The following is a 23,087-nucleotide window of genomic DNA, read 5'->3' on the forward strand; positions in this document are numbered from 1 at the left end:
AGGGCTCTGTTAGCCACAGTATTTTCTTCAATTCCATGGAAAGAGTTACTTTTTCATTATGATGTTGGAAGGGTAAAAGGCAGCCTATTCTCTATTTTAAAAATATCGTGATAGAAGGTAAAGCTTTCATTAAACATGCCTGGCTGAATTTATACACTGAAGTATTTGAACTGTAGCTAATATCTTTTGAAAGGGAAGGAAAAGAACACAGCTGTAATAGCCAGCATTTTGTGTTTGGATGATTGATCAGTAGTATTTTCAGTAGTATAGAAAAATAATTAATTCCTTCATAGATACAGGCCAGGAAAAAAACCAAAATATGAATGTCTGTCGCTGTAGGGCAGTTGTCACCTTCTTTCTATATTACAATCATTTAGGAGTGTGGACATCTCAGTGGTTTGCAGGTGATGGTATCCATGTTGCAGCTTTCTTTGCTGTTTTTAACTTACCTGATAGAAGATTTGCAGTGTAATAGCTGGTGAAACAGCTGACTCGTACCAGGAGCTCTTTCCTGCTGACTTGGCTTTGAGTGGGTAACTGGTTAATGCTGAATGGTGTTTTGTCATTAAATAGGTAAAATAGCCAGCAGCTGGACACATTGTTTGGTCCCATCACTTGCTGCTGTGCTGTCTTAGACTTCAGCACACCTTTGTGGTGCATAAATGGTGAGGTAAGATTTTGCTGGACTCGGGCTGGGATTTGAGTCTACCTCAGGTAGCATTGGTAAGTTTTGGGGGCGGTCAGGACATTACTCACTCTGTGCTTTGCTGAGGGACATCTGGTGGAACAAGCCCTGGACCTGGGATTAACTGATTTTTAATAGATTTGTGGCAGTGATTGTAGTAAAATGAGTGAAGGTGGCTCTGCCATACTCAAGACTAAATAATAATTTAACTTTTTTCCTGAATTAGTTTGATGGCAGCGCTCAACTGCTGCAACAGATAGGAAAAACCCCCATACTGTGAATCAGCTGCTAGGTAATAACTTGCTAGAGCAGCATGCTTTACAATTGTATGGGAGCTGTAAGTTGTCTCGCTGTACAGACATAAAATAGTTCAGGTTAGCTGCTTGGTGGCTTGTGTACGGGGCTTAGGCTTGCAGCAACATAAACTGGAGCTCTGTTCATAAATGAAGCACGTAGCTGTGGTGTGTGGACAAGTGTCATGTTCATAGCTGGTCCTGCCAAAGATTCATTACAAAGTGTTACAAGTTGATAGGTAGAGACAGCCATAGTGTTTGGCATGGACAAATACCCCTGTTCTGGATACATGGGAGCGGTGGCTCTCTGCTTCCCTGACCATTTGGATATAGCATGGAGGTTCGCAGTCTGTGGCAGAAGACCAGCATCTGGGAATCATTACAATGCTGTCATTTCCATACTCTAGGATCCAAAAAGCATATCTGACCAAGTAAGATGGGGAACCCTGGACTTCCGGAGCAGTTGGGGTTGAAAACCACGATGTTTTTAAATGTGCCCCTTGTCTTGTCTTGGAGACTTCAACACTTGCCTGATGTTGAAAGGACAGGGTTAGAAGTTAAAGTGAGCAATCATGCAAGTCTGTGGGGTGTACCTAACCTTGAAAAACATCATCATGGAAAGGCTGTAAAATCCTGCTTTGGAGTTACTGACTTGGATACATGTGCGTGAATTTGGAACAGTGCTCAGGGAAGAGTGAACCCTAGCTAACCTTAGGTAATTGTAATATTAAAATACACACCCCTTTGTGAATAATGAGTATGCTAATTAGGGGACCTTCCTAAATGTTTTAAACTCAAAGCTAAATGCATAAATGTGAAAATGTGTAATTATGGGTGGTAAAAGAAATTGTTATTCACCAGCCAGTTGTATCTTGCTACTATAAATATCAAGATGAATCGGAACGAGGGTGTGCTGGCTGCGTTAGATGCCTGGCACCCAAATCTGCAGAACTGAAATAAAACAAATGTTCTGACTCTGTGTTGATTGGCTTATTGCACACTGGGTGAAGAATCTTTATTTTGGGAGAACACAACTGCATGCAGGCACTAATATGAGTTACAAGACCTGACATTGGTTTCTGTTTACTCCTCCTCCATTTTCACCCTACAGAGGTTATTTAACTTCTGTGGAGGTAGAAGCTTACATTTTACTGGCACCAACCCATGTGGCTGTCTGCAGCCGTAATTGGGAAGGTAGGGTTATGCTGCTTAGTGGTCTTGTCACCATTGTCTCAAAGGACTGATTTGGCTGTTGGAAGACGCAATATAAACTTTTTTTGTTTAGGCAGTTGAAAATACCACAACAACAAAACACTCCTTGTATCACCTGTTAAATCCATGGTAACTGTATAGGAGCTGAACTAAACAGGTCCACATGGATGTAACATGGATAAATAGCCACTGCTGAGGGGGTGAAAGACAGGGGAACTGTGAAGGAATTTTCAAGGTATAGAAAATAAAGATACTGTATCTCTTACTCTCCTGTAATCTGGATCCCTGTTTGCCAAAGTACTGGCAGACCCTTCTTCAGCTAAGTATTCAGAGATGTGTTTCCAAAGGGTTTCAAACCTATGAAGGCATATGGAGAGTAGCACTTCAAAGGGCCATCAAAATGTATGTGTTATGGGTGCTCTGTACCTACAAAGTCTGTGGAGAATTTCCTCTTAGGTCATTGCTAGTCTTTTTCCTTGAACACCTAGGCTCTGAGACCTGTCTTGCATTGGTTTGGCTCAGCCAAGGCAGAGCAGCGCGTGTCGAAGTATTTCCCTGAATTGAGGCATTTATGATATAAAAGATCAAAAAAAGAATGATTGGAAACGGTGACCAGAGCAGGGTTGTCAGTAGGCCCAAATGACTGTAAGCAGGCAAATAAATGACGATGCTGTGCCAGTGACCCAAGCCCACTGCTGTCAGATGACAAGATTGCCTGCGTGTTCAGCAGCTCAGGAGTTTGCACCAGGCTGGTGGAGGCAGACCCATGAGGCTGCTTTACTTTGTGCAGATGTTCTGTGTGAAATACACTGCAGAGATTTGAAGGTGTTACAGTGATTAGCTAAATGGGAACTTGAATGACAAAATGATCCTGTTACGCTGCTTAGGCTTGGCAGAAGGAGAGGGTGTCAGGGTGCTGCTGCAGTGCCTTTCAGAGCTGTGGGAGTTTGTGTCAGAGCAGAGCAGGTGTGAACACTCCAGATCATGACTAAGTGATGTCTCGGCTGATGAAGAGTGCTATTTTATTCATTTCACTTCAATGTTTTCTTCCAAATCTAATTTGCCTCAATCATGTATTTTTCTCTCTTACTTACAGTTACTGATGGCTTGCAGTTTTGTGTCAACCTGTTCTTGTTGTAGGCATGAAGAGGAGGGGAATTAGTTTTTACTTCTCTGGTTATTGGTGACCCTGTGGCATTATGGCACTGCACAAGGAAGGAAAGAGAGCTCCTGTCCTTGGGAACACGTCCTCTGAATAGAGGAATATGGGGAGGGAGTATCTCTGGCATACCTGGAGCTGGGAATGGAGCCTGGGTCTCCTGAGCACTTAGTCCAGCCTCCCAGCTACTGATGGGTACACAGGCTTGTGTGGCACTCTGCTGGCCTGCTGATTTTTTGATCTTTGGTGTGTTACATATTTTAGTTACCACAACAGCTAGTTCCAGAAAGCAGTTATTGAACTGAAGAATTTTTGAACTTGAGTGTGCAAAGAAATGGAATGAAAATAAGTAAGAACCCAGGTACCTAGTAGAAGCATTCTACTACATAGTGTGGGAGGCATTGTCTTCCTGATGCTTGTGGCTGCCTCTGGATTAACATGAAGTCTGGAGGGGAAAGGTTTACAAATGTCTTGTTTAGGTTTCCAAAATTGCTCTGAACTGCAGATTTGACTGTTCTTCAAAAATGTATTTCAGTACTGAATTCCAATACAGAGGGGCTGTTAATTCAGCTGACATCAATTTTCCTTATGCCATTTAATATTTAGGGAAAACCAGGAGAGAGTTGGGTGAGGAAGACCTCATAAAGGATTCTGCTTGCTGTTTTACTTTACAATCACTTCTTTTGAAAAGTACCAACATATCATTTCTTAATCTATGTAGGTTTACTGACCACTTCTCAAGACATTTGAAACGGCTAGCTCAAGTCATTAAGAATAGATGCTCCTTTGTCATGCTTACAGTTGGGATTTCCCACTGCCTCTCAAAGGTATGTGTGTATGCATAGGCAGGAGATAAGCTTGACTTCTGAATGAACAGGACTATACTTATTAAATGAGGCTTTTCAATCATCCTTATTTTCCTCATCTAAAAATACTTACAGAAAACCCACCACTTGCTTTTTTGAGTGTATTGGGTTTGCGCAGCAAGCAGGGGTGGCTTCTGTGAGAAGCTTCTGGGAGCTTCCCCATGTCCGAGGCAGCCAAGGCCAGGCCCATCAGCGATGGTGGTAACATATAAGAAGGGGGGGGGGGGAAAGACAGCGCAACAAATTACAGCTGAAGAGAAGAATGAGACTATGTGAGTGCAACAGCCCTGCAGACACCCGGGTCAGTGCAGGAGGAGCTCCAGGCACCGGAGCGGAGATTCCCGGGAAGCCCGTGGTGAGGCAGGCTGTCCCCCTCGGCCAGTGGAAGTTCGCTGTGGAGCAGAATTTCCTGTAAAGAACCCAAGCGACACAACCGGTTGGAGGACAGGACATTGTATATTAGCATATACCTCTTCATGCTTGCCAAAGTGTTGCCTAATGCTGCAAGTACAGCACTGGACTGCTGGCCAAAGATTTGTCTTTGTTTAGCCTGACTTCCACTTAATGCAGTTGCTTATTTCTAACCTGGTTGTGTCCCTTTAATCTATTTAAAAAACCAACTACTTCTGTGTCTTAACAATGGAAATAATTCAGATGCTGCTGAGGTAGAACATTTAAAATACACTATTTGGAATTTCTTTCAGTTGCTTTTAAACAAGCATTTGGGAAGAGATACCAAGCCTTGTGGGTTTTTCCTTGGGTTCAGGTTGGCTCAGGTGGCTTTCTGCAGAGCATCTCACATCTTCCAAGTGTGTAGTACTGGCCCTTTGCAACAAGTACAGTGTAAATTAGACCACAGGCTGCTGTGTGTGTCCACAGACACCGGACAGTTGATTTGCATTAGGAATGAATTTTTAAGCTAATTTTCCTGGTTGTCCCACCTTACTGCACTTACTTGAATAACAGACTAGCTCCAGAGTGTGTATTTGATTCCTTTTTGGATAAAACTAAACTAGAAGCTGTGTTCCGGGGGCGCATACAATGCTCATAGTCTAATTCAGAGTACCCCACCCCAAAATGCTAATGATATGTATGATGGGGGCCCTTGGGAATAGCTTATTTGCTTTACAGGTTTGTCCCTATTGGGCTGTATTTAGACAGCTTACATCTACTGGTTGGTGGGAGTAACAAGGGTAGTGGTGCTCATCTGGGCTGTGTGTGTGAGGGGAAAGGAAGCGCTGGGAACAAGTAGCACGTAGAGGAAAAGTGGGAGGTATTCTGCTTACGTACATTCTTAAAAACAAGTAAGGTTGGGGATATGAAGGTGGGATACAGCCTTGACCACAGTGACCATGAGATGGAGCTCAGGATCCTGGGTGGAGGGAACAAGACAAAAAGCAGGATCGAAATTCTGAACTGAAAATAAAGTGCCAGGAAACCTTCCTGGAGCTAAGCATGGGTTTTGTTACATATATTTAGTGCCCAGAGAACACTAGACTGAATACTACACTGGCAAAACCTTTAATCTACTGGAATATATTCCTTCTTTTTAATATGCTTGTATTTGTGTGTAGTTCATAATTTTCTTGGAAATGCTGTTCTTTTACTACTTTCTGCCAAAAAAACCTGTTAGGGTTTGGGACAAAAGATGTACTTATCGGGGTCAGATGCATGTGAAAGAGGGTACAGACTCTGGCTGTTGCTAGGTTACACTTATGTGCTCATGTAGAAAAAGAGATCTTTATATGTTGGGAGTGTCATATGATAGGCCAAAATATTTCTCCTGCTGCATTATGTCAGTCACTGCTATTGTGTAATGAATAGACCCTATGGTTAATTTTTCATGTGATTGGCATTAGTTGAACTCACCTCTGAGTCAGTCTAATATATGCAAATCTTTCTTGATTCACACACTGGAGGCGAATAATGCATTTTTCTTCTGGGAATTTGCATTTCTTACGAACTACAATAGGAATAGCAGCAATTCTGAATAAAGCAGATCTATTTTTATTGAAAGAAATGTAAATTGGATGTCTTGTTCAAAACTTTTTTGAAATGTGCTATATAGAACATGTGTCATTTCTCTTTCCTAGCCTCAATGATTCAGCATAGGAATCCTGATTTTAAGTGTATGCCTGTATTACTGCTATTTGTGTCTTTATTCAGGAGTTCAGACTAAGGCGAGGACCAGTGTGCATCCTTTACCCCTGGTGAGAAGATGCAACAGTGCACAGAAGGCAAAAAGTCTAACACAGTCTTGTCTCTGAATATTTTTTTCATCATATGCTATTGTCCTTCAAAGTCTGCTCTACATAATCACTGGAAGACTTGCTAGAGGTTAATCTAGCAAGGGATACTGAGGAGTAACTGAGCATCTTGCTTCCCCAATTAAAATGAGCTGCTATTATCTCAGTGCAAGTCTCTTGCTTGCACTATGTGAGGATACCCGAATGTCTTCCAAACATAACTCTTCATTGTCCATGTGTCTGTCCAGGGTGATGGCCTTGGATAAGCCTGTGATTTCTCTGTGCAGTCTTATAGTTTTTTTGCTTTTGGTTTCAGCTGTGCGATGATGGTTTTGTGCCAGTTATTGCATGTTTAAGCTAAAAGCCATATTAGGAAATATCTATAGGATATGCCACTGATAAGAGTAGGTTTTACCTCCTCTGAGACTGCTGGACTTTTGTTTTGTTTCTGGGCTCGATGTCTGTCTGGGATAGTTTGTGTTGCTGGGAGAACAGTAGTGCAGCGGGCACAAAACCATGAAGTAACAGGGTTTTGTCTTACACAGGGGTGTTTTAACTTTACCATAGGCTGCACATCTTTTAACTTTACTGCTTCTTTTAAATCAGGTGGTGTTTTCTTGCTCTCATAATATCATTTGGCTTTGAAATTCACCTGCTGCAAGGCTGAAGCTGTAAGTGAATCTCTTCAGAAACTATAGTGTCTCTCACTCTTGCTTAATGCACCTAGTGAAATAGGAAATAAAACTCTGTCTAGGGAGCTGTGTGTGCTGGGACTCTTGAGCATCAAACTTCTGCTTTCGCTTGTTGGATTCAGCTGAGCTTTGAGGACACATCTAGAAGGTACTCCTTAAAGCCTTTCAGTCCTGCTGTGTTTGCCAATGAAGGCTCTTAGGGAGGTAAAGAAGGACTGTTACATGCCTTAAGTACTCTGTGGCAAGATAGCAATGCTTCACGTGCTTATAGAACACTTGTAACGTAGAAGATCAAGTCTTAGCTGCCCCTGCATTTTTGAGGACATTGAGCAGGGAACCTCTTAGAAGTTCAACATTGCGATAGAAAAAATGCCAGTCATTTCCCAGTCTCTTTTGAAGGTGACTGTTTTGGGTTTTTGCTTTTAGAAAAAGCTAGCAAGAACACAGTAAGGATGTGATCTCTAAACTGTAGGTATTCTTGGTAAGTAAGAGTTTTATCTTTAATTGAGTTTTGTCTGAATGCCACCTTTTGGTCTGGATAGAGGGAGAGTAAATTGACAGCTGTAGGAACTTGGATAGAAGTGAAATTTTGAGTAAATTTAGCATGTGAGGACAGCTAACAGCTTTATCCTCATGCATTGCTTGAGAGATAATGGGACTGTCACAACGTTAATATCTAGTGCCATTTGTTTTCATTGTTTAATGTGCATGGTCACTGGAGCTCATAATTAGAAAATAAGTTCCTTTTAGGAATATGCTGTATAAAGCAGAACTCAAAATTAGTATTCATTATGAATGCCACACTGTAGATGATTCAAACAAATATGAGCACCTAGCCATTGTTTGCTTTTTTCCTTTGCAATCTTTGTATTATTCCCCTTGTGGCCCTTAAATGTTGGCCTGATTTTGACTTCTATAGATAATTGTCTAATACAATTCTTCGGGAAGGGAAGCTAACCGCCAAGTTGATTTTGCACTCTGAAGTGTTCTGCTTCTTTGGCAGATCTATCTTTAAAGGCTTGGGTTTGTGCTGTAATGACTAAACCACTGGGGAGTATTGCACGCACAGAAGTGAAAACGGTCGCTCACTCTGATTAACCTCCTGTGTAACGATGGATTTCAGAATGCAGCTTTTTGTGGCTTTCATCCATTCCCCTTTGTTTAGCTTGTTACAGTACTGATTTGTGCTTTGGTTAGCATTTGTGTGGGCCGGACCACTTGGTAGTCTGATCTCTGTGTGTCTATGTCTGTATGTCAGCTTACTGGTTTTGTGTGTGTGGATTTTGACTGCTGGAAATTCTCTTGGTGCACACATTCAAATCTACTGTCTTTCTTGCAATTACTATGTTGGCTCTTTTGATGAGAACCAAAGGTGTCCTGTGGGAAAAGTGTTGGCTGAGGAGAACTTTGGATGCCTGCAGCAGGGCTGTTTGTAGCCTGATTCCATTTGATGGCACAGTACCAGGCGTCTTCTAAGACCTTGCTGGTCAATTAATTTGTTCTTTTCTGTTCCTGAATTGGAAACTAATTGAGTACATGTGAAGGGTGCCAGACTAAACTGTTTTTGCTTGGAGTGCCAGTGAAAATGCCTTTCCCTCCTATGTTTCCTTAGGAAACTGCACTTGAAAAAATGAGCTTGTGTGATCACGCTATGTGTGAAGTTGTCAGGCCCATGCAGACAGTTACTCCATGCTGATAATGTTTGATTGTCAGCCAATTTTAATTAAATTTGTCAAAAGGTGGAGGTCCCACCTTCTCACCCAAGTATCCTTCTTGTGTCCTTTAGTTTTGTGAAAGAACTGACTTCAGTGCAGTAGTGCTAGCACAGGAAACATAATAGGTTTGAGCGTCCTTGTCTGTTTGGATGGGAGAGACTCAATGTTTGGCCCATCCTTCAGACAAATCCAACTTGTGTTCTGTGAATGTGTGGTGTGACTTCTTCCTCCTTCCTCTTCTTCCCCTTTTCAAAATGCAGTCCTGGCTCTGAGAAGAAGTCTGAGGCTGCAGTTACTTGAAGCTCTCAAGCAACATTTTTGTCAGCATTTTAACTTTATTTTCTTTCTGCTGTGGTAAAGATGAGTAATTTTAGACTCTGGTCTGGCATAAAAGGGGGGAAAAAATTTCTTATTCAAAACTCACACCAGGATCAGATTGTGTGCCTTAATCGATGAAGACTGTAAGCTATTTTGATAAGTGACAATGACTGTCTTGAACTGCCTTGAATAAAGTTCTCCCTCGTTGCTTGAGATAAGAATGTTCTCTGATTTTCATGGATGTTAACCACCAATTTCTTTTCTTCCAGACTACTGGCTGATATGGCCATGGAACAACAGGCAACATGTGTAGTCCAGCACTGAGGCCAGAGCAGCAAGGCCAAACAGTTGAGTAATTGCAGGATCGTAATGTAGATGAGTCTGCTCCCTTGCAAGCTTCATGGACACACAAGAGCACAGACTCTTAAGATGGGAAGCTCTGTTATTCTTTGCTTTGGCAAAGTGTGGGATTTTGGTTTGATTTTGGTGTTTTGAGATGTGAAAAGCCTAATAAACTGCAAGGAATTTTATTGTGGAGTTGGGATACAGTCCTGCTGGAAAAGGAAATGAAATCTTTCAAGGAGGTGGTAGAACGTCATAATGTCATAGCATGCCCCCACTACACCTCCCCCCCCCCCATGCATCACAGAGGGGAATGGTTAGGAAGGGAGGCAAGGAAGATGGTTAGGCTTTCAGAATCTGATAGGCTTACAAATAAAAATCATGCACTCCATTAAATATGCAATAATTTTTCTTCTTCACGGTATGTGACATCCCATTTCTTGCCCTCCCCCCACCCCACTACTTGCATACTTTAATCTTTTTGCTAGGAAGTCCAAGCTGTTGGGGTTTTTCTGTTGTGGGTTGTTTGTTTTGTTTTTTGGTTTTTGTTTTTTTTTTTTTTCAATTTAATGTAAAACAGTTTCCTTACGTAGGTATTTTATTGCTATTACTTTATGAAATGTTTGAAAAATGTCTGAAGTTCCTGTTTGCCTGGGATTAAATGAACAAGCTGGAATAAAGAGGGTAAGTGCTGTCTTCCTTTGCTGAAGAACACTGTTATATTTTGGTACCTTGTCATTCCATCATGAATAAATGAATTCTGCATCAGTTGTCCAAAGAAACCCTTTGAAATTTGTTTGCACTAATATGTTCCTTCAATTTCTGGACTCCTCTTCCTTTCCCTTGTGAGAAAACAAGAGCCTTTGTACAATTTTGTAATGGGAAAATGTAGGGGAACCTGAGAACTACGGGAAGAGGCAGATGTTTGTTAGCTTTGGGGATATCTGTGCATTGCTGCTGACTTGTGGTCTTGCAGTTAGGCTTTAGAAAGTTCTCCACGGGACAGATGTGTTCCCCCTGCCCTGCTCAGCTTGTCCCATGCTAATGGCTGACTATTTCTTTAACAAGGGCCTTATTTTGTGGAGTTTTGTTCAGAGGAAGAGGCTAATTTTAACAAAACGGAACACACAAACAGCCATGCAAGGGAGTTGTTCTGGGAGCAGAGGTGAGGTGCGGTAAAGGAAGGAAGGGTCTCGGCTTTGGGTAGCAGTGCTGGCTTGCACTGGTACCCGGAACCTGCCACAGCCATGTCCGGGTGGGATGCGTTTCTCATGAGGAGTTGGTAAAAGGGATCCAGGCTGCAGTAGCAGCTGCCTAGTGCTAGCTATGGTCCCTTTCCTGTAGGCTTGACTACGGGGAGCTCCAAGGGAGGGTGCGTCTTGCTTCTCTGGAGCTTTGATATTGTTTATTTCTTTGACACCCACAGGCAAAGGTAATGCTTGCTTTTTTCTTTTTAAAGAAGGAAAGCAAGAAGCAGAAACTACTGTGGAGGTATTGCAATATGACTTTGAGAAAGGAGCCAGGGGAGTTTGTAGTGTATCACTCCCCCTGCCACCCCCTTTTCTGTTTCAGAGGTGATGTTTCTTGGCCTGCCAGCTGGGTAGCTGGTATGGGATGGAGCAAGAGTAGAATAGAGCAGGTTCTGTCGAGTACTGACAGCTGACATCAAACACGGCAAGTGGGCAATGATGTGGGAACAACCTTTCTGTCTTACTATGCATTTCTCTTGCATTCCCAAATGCTGCAATGCTAATACTATTTGTTCCCAATTCATGTGGTCTTCTGTCAGGCAATAAGAGACATGACAAATGGCGCAGTAGGAATTTCCTTGAGCAGTGTTTATTTTACTGACTAACATGCCCTTATAAACTCTTTAAATTCTTGCAGATCTTGCTCTAGTCTAACTGCGCTGGGTAAGCCTGTGGTCATACAAAGCTGTGTGCTATATTAATTTAAATGAGCAACCCTCAGTGAAGTGCGTAGGACTGTCACAGTGTAACTGAGGAGAGCTTGGTCTTGTCTTACCTGACGGTAGGTCTGCGTTTGGGCAGCCATGGCTGTATTGAGGACAGAGAGCAGCAGCACACTGGCTGTTTTTTACCCAAGTGTTGTACTGCTAGTTTTCGGGTTATCCCCGAGGCAGACAGGATGTTGTGTGCGCTCTCTGACTGCTCGTTCTTCAGAGGCAACTGGCCCAGTATCAATTGTTAATAGCTGTGGTAAAAGTTTAGAGGAAGAAGAATCTGATAGTAGCAGGTATGAAAAGTTGCCCTGGGAAGGTAGAACTGAACTCCCAAGTTAAGCATACATGCCCTATGCCTGACTTATCACTAATACAACAGGCATAATAATGAAACTGTAAAAATATTTCAGTGGAGTAGTTAGGATGTGAAGTAAGAGTTGATGAACTCTAATAAATAAGGCATTTTGATCCATTAGAGCCTTTGCCTTCATTGGAAATATTCACATTCTTAAGTTCTTTGTTGGATTAGGGTAATATCCTCTAAATAACCTGGCTGATAGAACAAAGGAAAGGAACTTTAGGAAAGTATAAGCAATCAGCAGAAATCAGATTTTTTTTTTTTTTTTTTCAGTTTGCTTCTGAGGTTAAAATAACAGGAACCAGATGTAAAATAGCAGATATGTTCACGATTTGAATTCACTTTGAATTACCGTGTCATGGCTCAGAGAGAGAGGGAGGCAGAAAGAGTACTGTGCTCTGCCAAATAGGCAGAAATTTTAAATTCTCTTCTGTTTCTCACTTCTGAGAAACTGAATCAAAAATACCTGTTGCTTGCATAAGTATCTCTGGCTCATCTACTTGAAGATACTTTCCCAAAGGAAGAGTAGTGTTCATAGTAATCTTCATTAGATAGTGTGCATTGTTTTTTATGTACCAGTAAGGGAAATTCTATAAACATCAAGCAGGACAACTTTAGAACATAATAGGCAGAGCTCCCTTATTTTCAACAGAAGCCTTAAATAAAAGCTGTATAAACTTCTAGGCTACTATCATTTTAATGATACTACAATTCATTTGTTATTTCCTGCTTCTTTTGTAGAAGTTGGAAGCTCAGCCAAAATATGTTTGAAACATGAACACAAGGGTTTGATTTGCTGAGAAACATAACCTCTTTTGGGGCAAAGAGTGAACCATCACTCTGGTTTGTTTTTTTTTTTTTCTCCTGAAAAACACTTCATTCTCATTGCTATAGGTATCACCCAAACTACTTTCCTGCCTCTTTCTGTCTTGCTAGAGTCTGAGTTTGAAAATCCTGACCCTAATATATTACAGCGGGGTGGAAAGGAGGAACACTAATGGAATTGTGTCTGTCAGCTGGATGTTGTGAAATTGCCTCTTCTAGGGCTGTTTATCTGAATTTTTAAAGGGTGTTCCATGAAAAGGATGATAAGCATTCCTTACACGGAGACCTTTTTGCATTAAAAATCTGTGATGCCTGTCATAGTGTGTACCCCACAGCAAGCTAGAGGTCCGAAAGGTACTGACAGTGTAAGTATGGTGTTTTGGTTTGGTTTTAGATCGGCTCTCTTTCTTGGGGATCTCTGAGTTCTGATCAAGTCCTGCACAAACTGCAGTTGCTAGCAGGTGGAAATGAGAAAGGCACAGACTTGTGTGTGTGTGTGTGTGGCGGTTAATGGCACACTGATATGTGGAACAGTAAGCGCTGCCTCATTGCTTGCAGCCTAGTCATTACCACTCCATCTTCTTAAGCGGATGAAGTAGGAGAGATATCTTTCATTCCCTTGCTCCTGAATCGGTGTGCTGCAGGAGCATGACGTTGTGTCATCCTGCAGCAGCTTAGACTGGCCAATTAAGAAAAATCAGTGAGGGAGCTGAAATTGTGAGATGAGGCATGCCCTTGGAAAGGGGAATTTGATGAGATATATGAGTGAGCAAAGGATGCCTTTGCTTTTGGGAGTGTTGGGTGTCATCTGTATGGCAAAGGAAGGAGGGGAGGGGACTTCCCGTGGGCTGCATCTCTGGGCTGACTACACTGCAGTGTTTCTCTAGAGCAGCTAGCTCTCCAGTTGACTGAAAAACATGCACGGCTTTGTTCTTGTCTTCCTTGGGCTTCCAGCAACCCAACTAGGAAAAAATATGAAGCAGAGTCTTGCTGAGGAACAAAAAGCTGCTAGTGAAATGATGTAAGTACATGTGTTACAGTTAGGCTGCACTGGGGTGTAAGGGAGGAGTGCAGCAAGGGTCAGTTCCAAAAGAGAAGTGTGTGCTCTAGGCTTGGAGATGACATGAGAGCTGAAGCCCCTTCCTAAAGGAAAGAAACGGTGTCTTTCTGAATCCTGTTAGCTGAAAGGATACTGTTTTGGAGAGACTCCCTGCGTTGAGTGAAGTTTGTGCTCTGTCTCTTCAACTGCACAGCTACAGACACATCCCTTCCAATCTCGTGTGTGCGTGTGTGAGATGGCTCTCTGGGGACCTTAATGTTGCAGTTACCATGGGAGCCAATTCAAAGTGGATTTTCATGCCATCAGAACTAGAAGGTATGTGCAAATTCTGTTGTAGCATTTTGCAGAGGTTTGACATTTTGAATATTTCTTGCAAGAAAAGTATTTCTATTATTTACATGGGGATATAACTGTTATGTGTTAAGTGTCTCTGAAATCAAACTGGCTCTGTGATAGAGAGGACAGCATGGCAAAACAAGTCAGCCAGCCTGAAGTGGGTACAGGTACAAGAATTTTAACTTGGGATACAAGTTTCTTTTGAGAATTGTCTGTTGGTTGTCTCATTTTTGAGTTACCTTAATCCCATTCATATAGTGCACTTACCAAAATCCAAGAAGAATCTCTTTTCCTTACATAATTGTATCTCCATCCTTTCCATTGCCCTGCTTGTGCTGGCTAACTCTTCCACCTGCTGCAATACTAGAGAATCAAATCCTCAGCTGAGACTTAGAGGTACTTTTTCTAGAGAAGACCACTGTGCTAAAAGCAAGATGCTGTGCCCCGTGGACTTGTTTTTTCTTTCATCCATGAAAATCGGACCATTATTTGTGCTGGACCCCTACAGTTTAAAACATCTGCTTGTCACCAGAACTTGTTCAGTGACTTTGGACTTAACAGCTTGGGGGTTCAGTGACTTTGGACTTAACAGCTTGGGGGTTGAGCTCTAGACCTCAGAATCTCTAGGTTCCTGTGATGACAGTGCTTCTAGCACTCACAGCATCTCAGTCCACCAGCACAGCGGAGATGGCAGATGTGCTTCTTTGGAAACTTTTTTGTGTGAAGTTAAATCAAATCTTTAAATTTTAATTGCTAATTTCTCTTAGAAAGAACAGTTTGTCTCTGACCTACATATGGGACTCAAATGTGACTTTCTGGCTTAGAAGACTTTTTATTGTTGGAAATCTGAAATAGTATTAAGACTATAGGGATGCTGTTGTCTCTTTTTCTTGTAACTCCGCGCCCCCCCCCCCCCCCCGCTTTTCTGCTGGTAGTGTGGACTCTAATTCTTCATGGAGAAGAAAGCCACATCAACAGGTGGAGAGTTAGGAACTGTTTTATCAGTTGCTTTTTGTAGGCCCACTGGGGAATTATAGCAAAGCTCTTTTTGAGCAGAACTGATTAGTTTTGTCTTTTGCCCTCTCTGTAGGAATCTTTTTTTAATTGTTCTTGTTTTTTTGTCTTTTTCTCAATACAGAAAAAATTCTGGTCTGTGAACGAGATTTTTTTTGTATTGAAACCTGTAGATTTTGATGATCCATCAGAAATAAATAACAAAACCCTCAAACACCTCTGGAAATCATTCTTGTCCTATGCAAAAGTTTTGCATTAGAAAAATCTAATTCTTTGTTTCAGTGTTATTGGAATTGTTTAATCTGTTTTGTTCATTTCTAAGGAGGAAGTGTTTTCTGTCCATCAGGTGCACAAGCTATTAAAAAAACCTTAACTGTATAATTCCCTAGAGACATGGCATTTTCATAATCATAGAATAACAACATTACTATTGGGCAATTTCATTCAGATTTTATCAAATATTGTAGGCAGGCTTGTTTGAGGAACTGGATCTAAAGGATAAAGATGAGGAAGCCAAATTTAGAGTGAGGAGTAGAGTATTGCCAAAGAATTGGAAAAGAGTTGTTCTGGTTCAAGAAGAGCATAGGCATTTGGTGCAAAAATGGGAGTCTGCAAAACAGAGGAGACAAAGGCTGGTATACTGTATCAGCTAATAAACTGATAGACCCTCTAATTCAGGGATTCCAAAATATTTTACAAGCATTGATGAATGTTGTACAGTCATGGTTACTTCAGCACTAGTGGGTGTCATAAAAACTTCCATGGATGTTTTATGGTAGGACAGTGGTTGATGATTTGGATTTTGGTTCAGTAGAACGTTATTCTAAAAGGATAAAGCCATTCTTTGCGGAAGAGGCTATTTTAATGGAAGGGAGAAGAGGATATTTGCCCTAGTCTGTGAAATGAACTTTTATTGCACATGATGTACCTGTGCCCTGAATAAAAGGTGCTCATGCTTTCAGCTTCAAAAAGAAGCTGTTTGTACCTGTTTAAAACCTATCCTCTCTCAAAACAGTTCATACTGCAGTGCATATGATTCTCCCTCTGGGAAGAGAGAATAAACTGAACATCAGATATTAGCTGCAGCACTTAGTGCACTGCTGGGAGGCACTTGGATACGACAGTGATATAAGCAGTGTCAGAAGCCATGCAGCACAGAAGAGAAAGTGTCTGTGCCAGCAGATTGTGTTTGATGTTCACTACAGTATTTCTCTCTAGGACACCTATGTTTAAGCACCTAAGCCAAAAGCATTTGTGTTCCACAGCCCCCAGCTACTCTGTAAATACAGCTAGAGCACCTTGTGGCTCCAGCCAGTGCAAGAAAGTAGGGAGGTGACACTCTTTATGATTGAAGCAAGCCACCTCTGCCATGAAAACTCACCTCTGCACAGCTGGCAGCTTCCTACCATCCTCCCTGTGCCGTTTGCTGATCAAAGAAAGCATGAATCCATGAACTAATACAATGCAATGTCTTGATTTATTTTTACAGACAGGATTTTTCCAAAACTTTCTTTGGGATTTAGGAATCTGCTTGTCACTGACTTTCCTTGGGGCATAAGCGTTGACTCTCTGAGGCTATCTGGAGAGTGTCTGGGTGCTGTCACAGCATCCTTCTGAAAATGCTGGCCATGCTGTGTAAGCAATAAATGAGGGCTTATAGGCAAGGGAGAGAAATGATTTGCTTATGCATCAACTGTGTATCTATGGGGTGGAACAGGCTGTCTCCAAGAAGCATGTGGATATTACAAGAGGTGCTGGTGTCAAGAGTACATGCCTTATATACCAGATTCTTAGTCACTTTTTATGTAAAAGGCACATGCTTGCTTTGAAATCAACTGTAGTTATCTAGGTTTTTGGACAGCAGGAAAGATGTTAAAAGACTATGGCTTTTCTATATCCCCTCCCCGCCCCCACCTCTCAAGCTGCTCCATTCAATCTGGGCTTTTGATTTTTTTTAATTCGTTTCTGAAAGGGTTTCCTGATAGAGAACTTTATATTTCTAGCCATGAAAGACTGAGCTTTAGAAGCACTGTTTTAATTTAAGAAACTTGATCTTTAAAAATGTGATGTCTGCATGGGCACTGTATGTTAGCACTTCGGGCACGTTCCTGTACTGATTTCTTGTCAAAGACAGACTTCTCCCTACATCTTGTTCAAAGAGACTTTTACTTCTTTTTGAGGCCTGAAGCCAGTACTGTCATAAAATATGATAATGTCTTCAAACTGAAAATTACCTGGAGATATTTTTTTTTTTCTTAAATAAATTCCCGTGCTTTTATTTTAAGGTCCTGTGTGCAGAAACAAGGCAGCAGTATAATTCTTACCTGCTTTCTGTTTTGTTTGACCCTGTTTTATGGAAACTGTTCTTCAAGGGTCACAGTCATGCATTTGAATTGGGACACTGTACGATCTTCTCAGCTGTGCTGGAAGGACAACATAAAAATGACAGGAGCAACGAGACAAAGTGCAGTGTGAACAAGCTCCAGTAGCTTAATTTTGAAAAGCTTTGTTCAAGGCATCACATAAATATGACAGAAGATAGTTTTATGGTTTAAAAAATGAAGAGAGAATTATGTAGGTGATATTTGCAACCTAGTAAAAATACCACAGCACACGGAAATTGAAGTGTTACAGCTTCCTATGATCTAAATTGGGATCTAATCTTAGTCAGTAGGTGAATCAACACTCGAGGATGATGTTTATAGTGATTGCTCTTTTTTATCACTTAAGAACAAAGTGGTGTTTTGAAAACCTTCATTATGTGAATCAGGCAAATAAGGCAATTCAGGTAATAAGTAAAATCTCTGAAGATCAAGGAAACTCCATGCTTTACATCACATTTATAATTTGTCCAGACCTTTATTTTAATGTTCTGAACCTAAGTCTGAAAACTTCATCAAGAGGAGAAGTAGTCTGGTTATGAAGAGCAAAATCTCTTTCTGTTTAGAGCCTAAAACTCTGTTTTTCATATTATCTAGGCTTTTTTCAAATCAGTAAGTTGCTTTTTCTGCAAAGGAGATGGTTGGCTGCTACAGGCACTGCTCCAGCTGTGAAGCAATTTTTTTCTGGTCAAGAGGAAAACCTTCAATTTACACTAATTCTGCGTAACCAAAGCTGTCTAAGAATTAAACATCTAATCAATCATTTAAGGCTTCCTTCTGCAGATGACAGGGAAAAAGAGGGAACTTGGAGGGGGAGATTCATTCCAGCTCTAATAGGGCTTTCCTCAAGATGGGCTATATTGGAGTTGCTGTTTCTTTCCTTTGGCTGTAAAGGGAGCCAAGGTGTCCTTCTGAGACTGCATCTGGCAGTTAAATGGCTCACGTTGTATATACGTGTTTGTGTGCGCGACTTGAATCCCAAGCATAGTCCTTAGAGCAAAATCTGACTTTTTTACAGGGTGTGTACCTTGAGATCATGCAGCGTTTGCAACCAGCGACACTTTACTTTGGAGGCTGGTGCTCAGATTGCAGGGTTTTCATGCCAGCAGCTTACACGTATGTAGTTGAGTGTGATGGTAATTGTGTGAAGGAAACCCAGCTTCAGAACCTGCTTCTCCTGTTGGGCAGGCAGGGTCTATTTGCAAAGATTTCACAATCTGCTTGGAAGAAGCTGTTTGGACAGTTAGTTACTTACTGTAGTAACGATGAAGGAGGATGGATTTTGTCAGCATGGTACTATAAAATTTTCATAAGAAACAGAGGGAACATACCCTAAATGAAAAAAGGGCTTAATGTGAAATCAAAAGTTTTGGAGCTGAGAGTCACCTTCTTGGGTTTGGGAGTGTGTTTTCCTTCCCTGAATTCACTGAGCAATTCCACCATTGTCCAAGTTTTACAGACCTTTTAGGGTCCAACAGGCATTCCTCCTGGTAGCTTGTCATTCATTTTGAGGATCAGTTATGGGAGTGAGTGGTTACCTAGCCATTCTACCATTTTTTTTGTCAATGTGGGGTATATTCTTGCTTGAAGTCTTGTGGCCTGGAGCTCATTAAAGAGTACATGAGTGGCCCTGCTGTAAAGACTCCTTTAAAGTTGTTTTTTTTTTTTTTTTTAACCTCTGTGTGGGCTTTTTCTGCTTCCATAACAGTGTGGTTTTTCTTTCTTCTCATCCAACTTTTTTTCTTCAAATGAATTTAAAAATGCTAAAGCTGGTAGATAAATAAAAGTAAAACTCTGTCTCATGCAGTTCAGTACTGAGCTGAGCTGCAGACTCGCTGTTTAGCTTTAAGCCAGCTTGTCTGTCAGATCATTTATCTGTCTGTGAAGTGAAGACAGGTACTTCAGAGGGGCTTCTGAACATGTGTACAGCAGGATTTTGAGTTTGTGTACCGAGTGCCCATAGGAGGATGGAGAAGGGGAAAGTATTGCATGTTCCTGCATAACCAGAATATCTAGTGAAAAGTCGCGTGCAGCCTGTTTCGCTTTCTTTTCTCCTCTCCCACCTCAGTGTTGTAGCTTGAAAGTTCAGAAAACATTTCGCTGACAAATTATAACTTTGACTAGAGATGAGACTTCATTTTGCTTTTTCTGTTGAATTTCAAAGAGCATCACAGCATTGTAGGCTGCTAAGCTGACAAAAGAAAGATCAGTAGGAGAGTGCGTTTCTCCAGGCAAATTTCCTGACGGCAAAGAACTGTCAGGGTAAGTTTTTTGTCACAAGAATAAAGAAGAAAACTGGACACCTATCAATTGATCTTCACAAATGAGTTGCTCTGAAGAAACATAGCTTATACCAGCTGGAACCTGGGGTCCTGTGCTAGGCCTGGAGTAACAGTGGGGAAAGGATTGCTTTCAGGGACTGTCATACCATCCTTGCTGTGCCAGGTGCTGGCAGTGTAAAATGGCTTGATGGCAGGCAGAGAAACATGATCTTCATGCTGAAATGACCCAACAAATGTGATCTCTTTTCTAAGAGAAGAGTGTCTTTCTCTTCTCCTGAGTTTTTGATGGATGAACTGAATTTCTACAGAGCCTTTCCACCCTGGCCTGTGACTGTCCAGGCCAATCATTTGCTCTTTCATGTTGCTACAGAGATAATCCTGGTTCAGTGATGGATAAGGAATTCTGCTGAACCTGTGCTGGATTACCAGCTGTTTACCACAAGGGAGCACTTATTAATTTGCTCTAATTTTTAAGCCTATTATAACTCCTTCACTTTGGTTAATCTCATTGTGGAGCTTTTTACTCTTCTAACCTGTGTAAGATGTGACTGTAGAAGTGCTTCCATTGTTTCCCTCCCAGCTGAGGGAGGAGGCAAAAGGGCCACTGATTTTTAATATAAAAATGAGTTTAATGAGACTTGGAGGTTGAGCTTGATCCAAGGTTTACTGGAGTCAGTGGTGATCAGTCATTAGATTTCAGACTCTGGTATCTGACTTGCTGCCATGGTGTTCAGCTGTCTGTGTAGTTGGATTTTGCAGGTCTCCATCAATTATTCAAAAGCAGCACAAAATGTGGGGATGGGGCAGGGGGAAGCATGCTGGTCAGATACTTAACAGCTGCTGCTTTTAGTCCTGTGATGCTTTTGTCTCATCTTTCCTCGCGTTTTAATCATGAGTGTGTGGTCATGGTGCATGCGATAGTGGTTCATAATGAAGCACGCAACTCTAGATAATACAGCAGAGCTTTAGCAACAAGCTTTCAGAGAAAGAAGATTAATACTTTTAATTCTGAGTTGTATTTGGTAGGTGTTAATACATAGATTTTTCAAAAATGAATATTGTAATGTGAAGCCCAGGGAGTCAGATAGAGATTGGAAAGCTGTAGCAAACATGGGTGTGAACTGGTAATGTTAATTCACAGGTTCAGCTGTGTCAGCAGCTGGGCCAGATCTGGCCTGCTGGCCAGTCCTGTTCTGTTTTTCCTTGTGCACATGTTTATGTCTTGCCTAGGAGCTGCTGCCTGTTCCTTTAAGAAGGAAGGATTTCTGTGACATGGGACAGAGGATGGCCCACTGCACTGCCCCATTTGTGGCAGGCATCCCCAAAACACAGGACCATCTTCTCAGCCATAATGACTGATCTCTCTGCAAATGACTGCTGCAGCTCAAGCTTCATTTCTCACTCTCTCCCTCTGCTTTTTCTTTACTGACTTTTGATTGACTGGTACTCTAGGTCAACCATTTGCCATCAATTTGTCCTGATAGAAGTGTGTGAACAGCGCATCACTCTTACCACCTCAAACCCTAGGAGCTTGTTCAGAAAGCCAGAAGCAGGTTTTTTCTACACTTTGTTCCTGCAGATGTCATTTTTTAGGCTTCTTCACTATACAATGTTAGGTAATGTATTTTCAGCTGGAACAGGTTGGTGTGGCTGTCCATTAAAGTTAAGAATAAATGTATTGTATCACCACAAGATGCCATTCATAGAAATGGGGAGAGGAGAAAGTTATTCATGCATCTGCTTTTGAAGGAATACAGCTATTTCTGAGGTCTTTGTAAAGACAGATTTAATCTGTACAGCTAAAATGTAGTAAAAATAAAGAAAACAGCCAAATGGAATATCGCTTCTTGGAGCTTACTCTTTTCTGTCAAGCACAAGGAAGGAAGACAGGGTTGGTTTTTTTTGTGTGCGAGAGAGGGATCATGAAGTATTGTTTATCTGCTGTGTTTACTGTTAGCAATGGAACTGTACAAATGAAAGGAACAGTTCATGTACCTTGTGAATGCTAAATGGAAGTAGAATCTATACAAGAGCTATTGTAAAATTGCTGTATTACCTTTGCTTAATAAGTTGCTGGTTGTCCCTCAGATATATGCTCATTATCACTAAACCGAATGATGTATTTAAACTAATAACTTAGGACAGAGCTAGTACTTTGTCCTTGACTCTGTCTTATTTGTTGCTGTAATACCCATTAAGTTCCCTGGGCTCTTCTCCCTGTTGTCATCAGGTGTCACGTGCAGTGCCTCAATGGACAAAGGAGCCGGCAGTTCTCCCTGAGACACTGCCTTTCTGAAGAGGCTGTTGTTACTCTACCTCGGTTTTGTTCAGCCTGAAGTGTTACACGGCTGCCCAGAAATGCACTGGCTGTTGTGCTCATTATGGACCTGTTGAATTTGTTCAGGCAGCCTGATGGCTTGTGCAGGCAGGCTTGTGTTTGGATGAAATGACAACATGAAGAGAACTCCTTTTCTGTTGAGAATAAATTTACTGGGGTGGGAATTTCAAAATCTTGCACCTGAACTTTTCAGTTTTGTCACATAGGACTGCAATGTGGTGCTCTGTGCCTGATAACTTTGTCTCGCTGTGTTTTGTTCCTAGCTTACAGGTCAAACTGGAGGAGAGGAGCCGAGACAGTGATCTGCCAAGGCCTGCATGTGAGATAAACTTCACACACAGCTTGTGAAAGTGAGATGGGCAAGGCAGCTTTAAACTTTTTGCTCAGTCCAGAGGGTGCAGAATTGATTTGCTTGTCATCTTGTGACTTGCTTTCGTGATGCATTTTTGTGTAGAGACTGTATTATACCCTACCCCCTCTCCTCTGAAGGAAAAGAAGGCAAAAAGATTGTAGAACTGAAGAACAGAGAAAGGGGAGGGGGAGAATGTTAACTCCGTGGTGTTGTTTTTTTGGTTTTTTTTTTTTGGTTTTTTTTTTTTTACTTTGAGGAGAAGACCCTGACTGGGAGACATAGAGGGCACCTGTGGGCACAGAGGTTTTGTACGCATGCCTGGGGATGTGCGCAGTGGGTTAACATGCTAAAGGCCAACAGCCAGCATGTGTAGAAATAGTTGTATGCTGGTCATTTGTATGAGGGATGATTCTCCATAGAACTGTGAGTGCTGTTGTTGAGACTCTATATATTATTCCGTGAGCGTAAAGCGCAGCAAACCTGGACATGCACTTGATTTGCTCTGTTTGCTGAGCCTTCATTGGGAGCTCAAGCTGCAGTTGTTCTGTGAGCGAGAGGAGACTGTAAATGCAGTTGTGGTGTTGAATTGGGGAGGGGAGGACAGAGGTCTGGATGGTTCCCAGTCTGCTCTTAGGTTGCACACTCTCTGA

General features: G+C 41.7%; 1 protein-coding gene across 4 annotated transcripts in view; it reads left to right on the forward strand.

Moving 5' to 3' along the window:
* TSPAN4 (tetraspanin 4) overlaps positions 1-23,087 on the forward strand; it is a 435,635-nt gene that overhangs the window by 15,763 nt on the left and 396,785 nt on the right. Inside the window, exons 1-2 of one of the 4 annotated variants that reach the window (XM_055722380.1) lie at positions 7,561-7,634; positions 9,456-9,533. The exons of the other annotated variants lie outside the window; for them this stretch is intronic. The gene's annotated coding sequence lies outside the window, so the exon portion shown is untranslated. Of the gene's footprint in view, positions 1-7,560; positions 7,635-9,455; positions 9,534-23,087 lie in introns of those variants that run through there. 4 annotated transcript variants of the gene reach the window in all.

Source organism: Falco cherrug, chromosome 10 (genome assembly GCF_023634085.1).
Source record: "Falco cherrug isolate bFalChe1 chromosome 10, bFalChe1.pri, whole genome shotgun sequence".
Taxonomy (NCBI): Eukaryota; Metazoa; Chordata; class Aves; order Falconiformes; family Falconidae; genus Falco; species Falco cherrug.